Below are 12,771 nucleotides of genomic sequence, written 5' to 3'. Positions count from 1 at the left end.
GGACATAAGTAACCTCTAATAGATGTTCTTTTTTGGGACGCAGGACGTCCATAGAACATCTAGTGGATCTTTCCTGCTGGACGCTATAATGAGCTGTATACCTGCGAGTGCCACAGTAGATGTACTATTGAATACAAATGAAATACGAACAGCAGAGTGTGTGGCCAAAACCTAACTAAAGCACAATGTGTGGCGTCGGCCAGCGATGATTGTACACATGCATGTGGTTTCGATGCAGAGTGCGGGGGCTGCTTGTCCTAGTGCGTATTACGTCACCTGTATTTTGTTGGAAGCTTGTATTCTCACCCCGCCATTGCAGTGCCATTCCTATCTGTGATTACTTTTAAGGTGGCTAGCACTAGTGTTGCGCATCCAATGCAATACATTTTTCGTGCTATTCAAATTACGATTAGACACTGGCAGCTTTGATGGTGGTAACAAAAGCAAAGCAATCCACGTTAGCAAGCTGGGTGCATGCCAGCTATATCACGCTACAGATGTAGCGATGGTGCTAGTCACCATAACAGTGTACTGCCAGGTGGGTATGGCACTGCCCGAGGAGAGATGAGAAAACAACTTTCGGACAAAATACGACGTTTATCGCAATAGGGCGAGAAGCGCTGCACTACATCCCCACGCACGTGCACAACGACTGGCCGACGACATACACCGTATACCTTTAGTTATGCTTCGGCCACACGCTCCGCTGTTCGCATTTAATTTGTCTGCGATGGTACATCTGCCGAGGCACACTAATGGCACAGTTACCCACATTGTCGGCATGTAGCTGGTGACTTTGCTTGAAATGTTTTGTTAACGTGTAAACGTGTGAATGTGAAAATATAAACTGCAACACTTAAGGTGAAATCCTTAGATGGCTCAATGGTCGAAAAATCCGATGTCCAGCGTCGCAGCACCAAAATTCAATGGCACCAAAATTGGGGATTGAACCTTCGACCTTTGGTGTTAATTAGGTCGAAGCGAATTAAGGCACAGTTCATTAAGATAGAGTTAATTGAGGCACTCTAACCCACGGCCTTTGTTGGGAGTCGAAACCACTTGGAGATATGGGCGAACCGGCCACATCTCCAAATTATCTACAAGTTGGATTCCAATTGACATGGTGAAGGTAGAGTTGAAGCCACTACCTTGGGTGTTCATTAGAGCGAAGTTATTTAAGGCAAGTTAATTAAGGCACTCGAACTCTCGAACGTTGGTGGAAGTCGAACCCACGACTTTTGGTGTTAATTAAGACAAAGATACAATTAAGGCACTCAAACCCTCGACCTTTGGTGGGAGTAGAGCCCGCAACCATTGGTGTTAATTATGATGAACTTAATTAAGGCACTCGAGCCCACAACTTTGGTAGGAGAATAAAATGGAAGTAACAACGCATGCGAATGACAAATAATTTAATTAATGCTTCGTGAGTGCGCAGGCTTCTGCCTTCATCCTCTTCAGTGTTCGCTAAAGTGACTGTCAACTTTTATATATAGTCATAGCACTCATCAAAATGCGAAAACTGTGCTAACAAAACCGTAAATCCGCATTTTGATCATTATGCATCATTACAAATCCTGCAATGGATAAATGAAAAATAGTGAGTTCAGTAAGCACTAGGTAAAGCACACCAGTGAAACTCGCAATGTCATACCAATGTTACTTTTTTATTTATACAACTGATAAAGCTTCATTACAAAAATGATCGGCCCCCAGCCACGCACATGTATGAAATTATTCATTACATGTTCTCGCTGTATACAAACAGGTTAAACGCGGATCGAAAAAAAAAAAAACGTAATCAAAAACAGATTCTTGAAAATTAAACTTCATTAAAACACAAGTAACGAGTAGGCACAAAATGACTAGTAGGCACAGTGCCACAATTATAATTAAAAAGAATAAAACTGATTAGTAAGAGGTAGTATAACATACTAATTAATGACCAAAGCGCATGGCCTGCTTGCCAGCACTTGCTTCTGGGGCCACCGGATTCAAGATAGAAGCCAGTAATTTCTAGCTGCATTGAAAAATATATGGTGAAATAAATTCCACGCAAGCAGAATCCAGATATGGAATGTTCATCTTGATAGGCAACTTGGTCAGGCAGCTTCTCAGATCACAAAAGTGCCAATAACATAATGCTGCCAGAGACTTAGAGATAGGCATTGCAATTGAGAAATATCCCTGACACTTGAAGAGGAACGCAGGAAACCAAGCGATACAAACATGTGTGAAAATTAACCATCAAAACATTGCCTCCCGAGTATTCCCGTAAGCGCTCCGCAAGGCGAACAAACGTACCACAAATAGCAGTCAGAAGCACAGCTCGAAATTTCAGCACGCAACTGTACAGTTCTGCCTAGTATACACGTACTTGGGCCATGGTCAACCGCACAAAAGTCGAAAAGACACAAATAAAGCACACGCTGCTCACGCCCGGAACATTGCTGCGCACTTGCATCGAGGCGCGTGTTGCTGAATTGATATCAGTGGCGATGCGAAGTCAGAGCTATTGCGAGTTTTTTCTTTATAAATTGTCGTATTACATCAGCAAGTTAAAGGTTACGTATTTTCAACAGTGTACTAATAGATATAACTGAAAAATAAAGCATCTTTGTATGAGAAAGAAAATGACGTAACCGAGACCGAAAGCATAGCGAAAAAATGGCGAAAGTATTGGCTATTGCGCGCGGTGTCCGGCAGCAACGTTACTAGACCTCCAACAGTGCGAGCAAAGGTCGTGCTAAATTTCAAAATAATTAATTAAATGCTTTTGCTCTCCTAGCTTCCCATTGTTATGCATTAGAGACAATTTGCTTGTATTTCTGCGGCATAGTGCGTGCATCTACTCATAACGCACTATGTACGATCAATGCACGAGAGCTTTGAATGTGCAAGAGATGTCCAAATCATAAGGACATTCGACGTCCTCTGGATGACCTTTGACTGCCACGTACCAGTCGAACGTACGATAGATGTAAACTGGACGTCGTTAAATGTCTTGGATATTTGGTCTTTTGTGGTACATCCAATGGATATTTGTGGTTCACTGGGAAGGCACTTGGAAACCTTGGCCACAAAGCCCGCAGTGTACTCTTGGAGAGATACAACGAATCCTGGCGCGAAGGATTGATTCCTTGTGAGTGGAAAGTCAGCCGCCTAATACCTTTACTTAAGAGCTCTAAATCTCCATTAGACTTGGCATCGTACCGTCCCATCGCTCTTGCCAGTTGCGTTGGGAAACTAATGGAAAGGATGGTGTTGACGCGTCTTGAATGGTATTTGGAACACAATGAGGTATATCCCAATGCAATGGCGGGCTTCCGGCGCGGTCGGTCATCAGTCGATAACGTGCTTGATTTGGTAACATCTATCCAACACCAAAAGAGCATGAAACGTTTAACTGTGGCGATGTTTCTTGATGTGAAAGGCGCATATGATAATGTAGCGCACCAAGCAATCCTCGATGCTTGATCGATGTGGGCATTGGTGGCCGTGCACTGCGCTGGATTCACAGCTATTTGGAGCATAGATCCTTCTTCGTACTTACAGAAGATGGAATGACATCCCACCATGTCACCAGCAAAGGTGTGCCACAAGGCGGAGTGTTAAGCCCCACGCTCTTCAACGTAGCACTGCTAGGCCTTGTTGGATCATTGCCAAGGACGGTTCATATATCCATCTATGCAGATGATATCTGCATCTGGGCAGACGGCGTAACTCGTCCGCAGATACGAGCGAGACTGCAGAAGGCGGTCACACAAACGTCGTCCTATCTGCGTATGAAAGGCCTAGAATTATCCTCCGAAAAGTGCCGATTAGTCGCATTTACGCGCAAATCAATGACTCCATATGTTATACGCATAAATGGACAAGGAATTGCTTACGAACAAAACACCGTTTCCTTGGAGTCATCATCGATCGTGATTTGTCTTGGACGCCACATATTTCATATATGAAAAAGAGGTTGACTGCAATAGCACATGTATTCAAATTTGTCGGCGGAAAGTCTTGGGGTGCGTCTGTGCAATCGATGCTACAGCTGTACCATGCATTATTTATGGGCTTCCTAAGATACAGCCTGCCCGTGCTGGGAAGCACCAGTAAAACGAACCTTCGAACACTCCAGAGTATGCAAGCCCAAGTTCTACGGACGTGCCTCGGCCTCCCTAAGTGTGCATCCACAGCGGCCACAATCGCCATAGCATGTGACCACCCTGTATCAACATACTTTGCAGTCGACGCTCTAAGAGTGCACATTCGACATGTCGCAAGGACGCCCTTTCACCATCTTGCTTGCCTGCCAACAACTTGGCCGCATACGAGTTTTAGCCGTCTCCTGACTATACACGGAGCATCGCTACCATCGAATTACGTCCCTGCAGCATGGCCTTCGTTACCACTGTGGTCTCTGCATTCACCTCGAATATGCCTCACCATTCCAGGCGTGAATAAGAAGGCACAAATGCCGTCAGCAGCATTGAAGCAGGCAGCATTATTGCTACTACATGAGGTCCACAGTGACCGCTTACATGTTTGCACCGATGGGCCAGTCATACACTCCAGTTCAGCAGCTGCAGTATTTGTCCAGCAAAATCTACAGTAATAAAATTCCGGACATCGCACTTCACATCGACGACGGCTGTCGAACTTACAGCTCTGTGTGCAGCAATGAAATTTATTGGAACAGGAACCGCCCCAGAAATGGTCTATCTTCTGCGATTCCAAGGCCGCCCTCCAGAGTTTGCTCTCTGCACTACGCCGTGGACCCCACGAACGCCTTGTCGCGGACACACGCGAAATTTACCATCAGGCAGTTGACAAAGGACATGACATTTTCTTTCAGTGGCTGCCAAGTCACTGTGGTATCTTTGGAAACGAGCAAGCGGACGCAGCCGCTCGATCTTCACATACCAGTACCGATTGCGTCGCTATCCCTATGTCCAGAACAGACGCAGCAAGAAAGCTCCGTGCGCTTGCTCGCGAGCTTACGTTAGCCCACTGGAATTCAACGGACTTTAAAAACCAGCGCCTCTGTTCCCTGGATCCTGATCTGAAGTTCCGCCTTCCACATGGCTTACCACGACGGGAGGTAACTCTCATTTGTCGCCTAAGACTTGGCGTAGCATTCACCAACGCGTACTCCTACCTGATGGGAATGGCCACAAGTCCAGATTGTGAAACTTGCGGGTGCAAAGAGACGATAGCACATCTTCTTAGAGATTGTCGTCGTTTTAGTGCACAAAGGAAAGTCCTCAGAACCACGCTCGACAAGATACACAGCCGTCCCCTTACGGAAGCCAGAATTCTTGGTCCATGGTCCCAGCCGACGTCGGAACGAACTGCTTTAAAAGCGCTAGTACGCTTTTTGAAAGAAACAGGACTACATGAAAAACTATAGAATTGTGCGGACAGTTGTGTTGTTTTTTTTGTTCTTTTTTGTTTTCTTTTTCTTCTTTTTAATCTTCTCTGGTTTTCTCATCTTTTCTGCCCTTACCCCATCCCCCCGTGCAGAGTAGCCAACCGGACACTTAACCTGGTTAACCTCTCTGCCTTTCGCCTCTTATTTTCCTTCCTTCCTTCCTTCACACTAATGGCACAGTTACCCCCATTGTCGGCATGTAGCTGGTGACTTTGCTTGAAATGTTTTGTTAACGTGTAAACGTGTGAATGAGGAAATATAAATTGCAACACTTATTAAGGTAAAATCCTTAGATGGCTCAATGGTCGAAAAATCCGATGTCCAGCGTCGCAGCACCAAATTCAATGGCACTAAAATTGGGGATTGAACCTTCAACCTTTGGTGTTAATTAGGTCGAAGCGAATTAAGGCACAGTTCATTAAGATAGAGTTAATTGAGGCACTCTAACCCACGGCCTTTGTTTGGAGTCGAAACCACTTGGAGATATGGGTGAACCGGCCACATCTCCAAATTGTCTCCAAGTTGGATTCCAATTGACATGGTGAAGGTAGAGTCGAACCCACTACCTTGGGTGTTCATTAGAGCGAAGTTACTTAAGGGCAAGTTAATAACAGCAGAGTTAATTAGGCACTCGAACTCTCGAACTTTGGTGAAAGTCGAACCCACGACTTTTGGTGTTAAGACAAAGTTAATTAGGATACAATTAAGGCACTCAAACCCTCGACCTTTGGTGGGAGTAGAGCCCCCAACCATTGGTTTAATTATGACGAAGTTAATTAAGGCACAGGTAATTAAGGCACTCGAGCCCACAACTTTGGTAGGAGAAAACAATAGAAGTAACAACGCATGCAAATGACAAATAATTTAATTAATGCTTCGTGAGTGCGCAGGCTTCTGCCTTCATCCTCTTCAGTGTTCGCTAAAGTGACTGTCAACTTTTATATATAGTTCTAGCGCTCATCAAAATGCGAAAACTGTGCTAAGAAAATCATAAATCCACATTTTGATCATTATGCATCATTACAAATCCTGCAATGGATAAATGAAAAATAGTGAGTTCAGTAAGCACTAGGTAAGCACACCAGTGAAACTCACAATGTCATACCAATGTTACTTTTTTATTTATACAACTGATAAAGCTTATTACAAAAATGATCGGCCCCCAGCCACGCACATGTATGAAATTATTCATTACATGTTCTCGCTGTATACAAACAGGTTAAACGCGGATCTAAAAAAAAAACACTTAATCAAGAACAGATTCTTGAAAATTAAACTTTATTAAAACACAAGTAACGAGTAGGCACAAACTGACTAGTAGGCACAGTGCCACAATTATAATTAAAAAGAATAAAACTGATTCGTAAGAGGTAGTATCACATACTAATTAATGACCAAAAGTGCATGGCCTGCTTGCCAGCACCTGCTTCTGGGGCTACCGGATTCAAGATAGAAAGCCAGTACTTTCTAGCTGCATTGAAAAATATATGGTAAAATAAATTCCACGCAAGCAGAATCCAGAGATGGAATGTTCATCTTGATAGGCAACTTGGTCAGGCAGCTTCTCAGATCACAAAAGTGCCAATAACATAATGCTGCCAGAGACTTAGAGATAGGCATTGCAAATGAGAAATATCCCTGACCATTGAAGAGGAACGCTGGAAACCAAGCGATACAAACATGTGCGAAATTAACCATCAAAACATTGCCTCCAGAACATTCCCGTAAGCGCTCCGCAAGGCGAACAAACGTACCACAAATAGCAGTCAGAAGCACAGCTCTAAATTTCAGCACGCAACTGTACAGTTCTGCCTAGTATATACGTACTTGGGCCATGGTCAACCGCACAAAAGTCGAAAAGACACAAATAAAGCACACGCTGCTCGCGCACGGAACATTGCTGCGCACTTGCATCGAGGCGCCTGTTGCTGAATTGATATCAGTGGCGATGCGAAGTCAAAGGTATTGCGAGTTCAAGCTTCTTTTTTTTCTGTCTAAACTGTCGTAACACATCAGCAAGTTAAAGGCTACGTATTTTCAACAATGTACTAATACATATAACTGAAAAATAAAGCATCTTTGTATGAGACAGAAAATGACGTAACCGAGACCGAAAGCATAGCGAAAAAGTTGCAGTGGCTTAGCTCGGCTATGCCAGGATATACGTAGCGTTAGCAAAGGTTCAGCTGATTATTCTTAGCTTTCCTGGTTGTCTAGATTGTCAAGGATTAGCTTGATTGTCATGCTTACTGCTGCTCCAATGACACACACGCGGTATACGTATTATGTGGCACATGTATATTTATTTTTGCTCAACGTCACGTTGCTTCTCTATTGCCACAAAGACGGCTCGGTGATCAGTGAAGTAACACGCTGCCCTCTCTACCGCTAATTGCCAGGCAACTACTTCGGGATCCGATGAGTCAAGCTTCTCCGTTCTTCTGCGCTGTTGAGCAGCATTTGCGCTCTCCTTCTCCATGGCTATACCACACTGGCAAACGCCAGTCAGAAGCGCAGCGGCTCCAGCGCAGTGTCAGACGGCGACTGCACAGCGAGCGCGCGCCGGCGCCAGTGCGTCTACCACGGCTACGACGTCACTCCTCTGGAATGCGCAGACCGGCGGCGGTGAGTCGCGCGCGGCGGCGGCGGAGTGCGCGAGAGGTGCCGGCTCCGGTGGCTCCGCTTCGCAAGCCATGTGACATCACTGATCCTTGCGCATGCGCAGCACGGCTCTTGATGTGCCGCGCGAAACGGGCTTGGCTAGGCCAGTGTAGCTAACGCTACAAAAATGGCGAAAGTATTGGCTTTCGCGCGCGGTGTCCGGCAGCAACGTTACTAGACCTCCAGCAGTGCGTGCAAAGGTCGTGCTAAATTGCAAAATAATTAATTAAATGCTTTTGCTCTCCTAGCTTCCCGTTGTAAGGCATTAGAGACAATTTGCTTGTATTTCTGCGACATAGTGCGTGCATCGACTCATAACGCACAATGTACGATCAATGCACGAGAGTTTTGAATGTGCAAGAGATGTCCAAATCATAAGGACATTCGACGTCCTCTGGATGTCCCTTGACTGCCACGTACTAGTCGAACATACTATAGATGTAAACTGGACGTTGTTAAATGTCTTGGATATTTGCTCTCTTGTGGTACATCCAATGGATATTTGTGGTTCACTGGGTAGGGCTAGTAGAACCATTCGATGAATCTTCGGCCGATTGGACTAGATACGAGGAAAGGCTCCAATCATTTCCACGGGCTAACAAGGTTCCGGTTGAGCAGCAGGCTGATACGTTGATAAGCATAGTACGACCGAAGACATGCGCATTATTGAAGTCGTTAACATCTCCGGAGATTCTTACTAAGAAGTCTTTTGAGGAACTTCTGGAGCTACTGCAAAGCCACTTTGTCCCAAAACTATCCATTATTGGAGAAAGATCGAAATTTCGTCACCGCTCGCAATTGCCGCAAGAGACTACTGCTCAGTATGCCACAGAGCTGCGGAGGCTCGCACAAACATGCAAGTTTAGCACTTTTCTCGATCAAGCCTGAAGGGACAGATTTGTTTGTGGTTTGCTTCAAGCTGACATTCAATGCAACTTATTTGTAGAAGACTGCCAGATTAAGTTTTAAACAGCAGTCGATCGTGCGATAGCTATCGAAGCGCCTATTCAAAGTGCGTCTGCTACGCGCTCAACGCCACCGACAGAATATGACGTACACAAAGTTAACAGCACTGAACAAACTTCTGCCTCATGCTAACGCTGCGGGTCATTGAAACACGCAGCAAACTCTTGTCGGTATATGAATGCCAAATGCAACAGAAAGGGCCACATCAAGCGTGCTTGTCGAAGCAGACCGTTTAAAGAATCGCCAGTCCAAAATAAGCGACATGTTCGTACCCTGGCACTGCCATGCAGCAACTCGCAAAACGTGAAAGCCGCTGCAGAAGCAAGAGTAATACCGATCATTGTCGAAGTTACCATTACCGACCTATCAGTGAACATCGAACTCGATACAGGAGCCGCCGTATCAGTTATGTCTGTTTCACAGTTCCGTTCGCTCTTTCCAAGTGCTCAATTTCGCAGGACAAATTTATGCTAAGAACCTACACGAGTGAACCTGTGAAGCCCTGCGGAGTAGCGTTTGTGGCTGTCCAGTGGAACGCACAGATCCAGCGCCTGGCATTGTACGTGCTGCGCCAGGATGGTCAGCCGCTACTGAGGCGCAATTGGCGGTAGCACTTCCAGCTGGATTGGACGCAAATCCAAGGTCGTCATCACATGTAGCTGGGGAAGACAAGTAGCTCCAAGAAATCACCTGAGCTCGAGTCCTTGCTAAGCCGCTGTCAAGACCTGTTCAAGGACGAACTCGGCACAGTAAAAGGTGAAAAGGCTACTTCATCTTCAAGGATGAGGCGAGACCTAAATTTTTCAGAGCTAGAAGTGTGCCTTTCGCACTAAGAACTGCTGTCGAACACGAATTGACCAAGCTACAAGAGCTAGGGATAATTACACCCGTTACAACGAGCCCATATGCTACATCTATCGTACCAGTGGTCAAACGCGACGGTTCAGTCAGACTATCCGGTGACTACAAAGTCACGCTAAACCCAATACTCGGCATCGAAAGGTATCCCCTTCCAAAAGCGCACGATCTATTTGCCGCACTTGCAGGTGGAAAACACTTTTCGAAGGTATACCTAAGAAGAGCGTACCAGCAGGTAGAAATGGATGAAGAGTCCAAGCAATATCTCACGCTGAACTCGCACAAAGGTCTATTTTGGTCAACCGCCTACCGCTTGGCTTTTCGTCGGCTCCCGCAATATTTTAGCGTATTATAGATAACACGCTGAAAGGACTGAACAGCGTGACGTGTTATCTCGATGACATACTGATCACGGGCCACACGGAAGCAGAACATTTGTTTAACCTTGAAGTAGGGCGGGAAACGGCTATCAGAACGCGGAATGCGCCTAAAACTTCCCAAGTGCGATTTCTTTCGCAATGAACTGCAATACAAGGGTCATGTGATCACGAAAGACTGTGTTCGGCCGACAGATGAAAAGTTGGTCGCAATCACGAATGCACCGACTCCGACAGATAAGTAGCAATTGCAGTCGCTGCTAGGGCTCATAAATTACTATGGAAAGTTTGTTCGGAATCTGTCATCTATACTGTTTCCCCTGAACAAGCTTTTATGCAAGACCGAAGCTTGGGAATGGAATTCCGCTTGTCAAAGTGCGTTAGTACATGGAAAGAGAATGCTAACGTCCAAGCCTATTTTGACTCACTACAGCCCCAGTTGGCCAGTGCAGCTGTCGTGTGATGCTTCCGCCTATGGAATAAATGCGGTTTTGTCGCACATTTCACATCGGCAAGTTCATCCAATAGGGTATACTTCACGCACACTAACAAAGTCTGAACAGGTTATAGCCAACAAGAGGATGAGACGTTAGCTCTGGTGTTTGGTGTCAAGAAGTTTCATTACTATGTTTACGCACGCAATTTTACGTTGCTCGCAGACCATAAGCCACTTGAGACGATATATGGCCCCAAAACAGGCATTGGCCCCAAAACAGGCAAAACTTAACGTGGCAGTACGACAGCCAAGGAATACAAAGGAGAAATGCACACCCAGCCTTGCCAGCCCTCGGAAACTCCGCTGGTTTTTTGTCCACGCGAATTGCAGCGCCATCCATGAGATGGATGTGAAAACCCAAAATCGCTTTTCCTTTTTTTTTTCTTGTCAACCCTCTCTCAACTTTGTCGTTCCTCTCTCGCCTTCAACTATCGGCGGCGCGGCCCGCGCTCGTGGTCGGCCATGCTAATAACGGCCGAAGCAGCAGCAATTTTTTTTCTGACATTAAGCGGTCAGTTTGCGGTTTTCGCCTTCCGCGCATGCAACGGTAGGGTACCATGTGGTACCCTACAGTTGCACGTTTGTCGGCTTTTCCCCGCAATGACTCGAAGCTGTCGCTTTTCGTGTGTGGTTAGGTTAACCACACAAGTGCAGACCTACACACGTGTTCCTTGTGATACGCACACGTGGTACTATATTTATAAGGAGCTTTATGTTCGCTGCTTGTTGACATAACGATTTACTGCATCGTTGTGGTGATTTCAAATCAGCTAGTTGCTGCCTCACCACCGGACAGCCATGTACGACTGCTATCACAAATTACTATCACAAATAAAAACCGGGAAGTAAACTGCACAGTGCTCACCTGTTGTCTTTAGGGATGCGGTAGAATTTCACGTTGCATGGCTCACTTCGTCTTGATGTGTTCACGGGACCTGTGTCATACCGTTTAAGTGTAGTGACTCCACGTGGGGTTTTCCAGTGCGTGCGTCACCAAAACCACATCCGCAAGGACAACACCGACATCACGGTGTTCGATCTACCCTTCCTGAGAAGGCATCAAGAATCTCCGGTACAGGTCCCAGCTGCCGACTCTTCAACCGATAACGACACCACGGCGATCATTCAGCGTGAACCGGTGAAGCCTTCAAACTCTGCTAACGAACAGCGTTACCCAGAGAGACAGCGCCGCCCACCTGATCGCTGTGCCATAAACTGTTGTGGCTATGCTGGTGTTTCCAAAAATACGTGTGTGTGTGTGTGTGTGGGGGGGGGGGGGGGTGAGTAGAATATCTGTACACGTGCACTTGCGTGATAACGTTTCCCTTTCTGTCCCGCAGCCCATATCGCGATCACATCACCCTCGCCTACTATGTGTATATAATCGCTGGCCGCAAGGCTGGGGTGTGCGTTTTGTCTTTGCATTTTGTGCATTTGGCATTTGCCTCTTCGCTCACGGAAGCCCCGGAACACGACACAAACACGGAATACAAAAGCAGAGGCCAATCCTAATGCGAAAGCATTACATGCCTATTACGCAAAAATACGTCGGCGTAGTCGATGCGACCGAAAATTGTGCCAAAAATGGCCGACGGCACAAACAAATAAAAACGTGTCAGAAAATTGTCGAATTGATGTCAAATTGCTCACGGAGATTCCCGTAAGCAAAGTAAATTGTTGGCTTCGAAAAAAAATTGTAAATTTCCGTGTGGGTGGGAATCGAACCTTCAGGGTGCGAGACGAACACGCTTCACCGACGCCACGGCGGCTTTTTTATTTATTTCATTTTTTATTGGTAGCTTGGCGAGAAAAAAGAAATAACACTGTACATGAAATGTTTAAAGAAAGCTACCACCGACATTGGGTGGAGCGCTCATTAACAACGCCTCGAGTTAGCGATCATCCATCGTACTGATCTACTCCGGGGGATCACTTGGACTTTTGAGTGCATCTCTAACATATAAGATACTCGCTATAAGTACTGCCTC

At 45.9% G+C, this 12,771-nt stretch overlaps 1 long non-coding RNA gene across 1 annotated transcript; it reads right to left on the bottom strand.

Moving 5' to 3' along the window:
• Positions 1 to 1,648: 1,648 nt before the first annotated feature.
• Positions 1,649 to 7,314, bottom strand: LOC125943709 (uncharacterized). The gene is made up of 2 exons (XR_007465851.1): positions 7,253 to 7,314; positions 1,649 to 2,376 (listed from the first exon to the last, which is right to left on the bottom strand). It is a non-coding gene; the product is annotated as an uncharacterized LOC125943709 (long non-coding RNA).
• Positions 7,315 to 12,771: the final 5,457 nt, after the last annotated feature.

This window comes from Dermacentor silvarum, chromosome 3 (assembly GCF_013339745.2).
Source record: "Dermacentor silvarum isolate Dsil-2018 chromosome 3, BIME_Dsil_1.4, whole genome shotgun sequence".
Taxonomy (NCBI): domain Eukaryota; kingdom Metazoa; phylum Arthropoda; class Arachnida; order Ixodida; family Ixodidae; genus Dermacentor; species Dermacentor silvarum.
The sequence above is the reverse complement of the archived record's forward strand: the minus strand, read 5'-3'. Positions and strand labels throughout refer to the sequence as shown.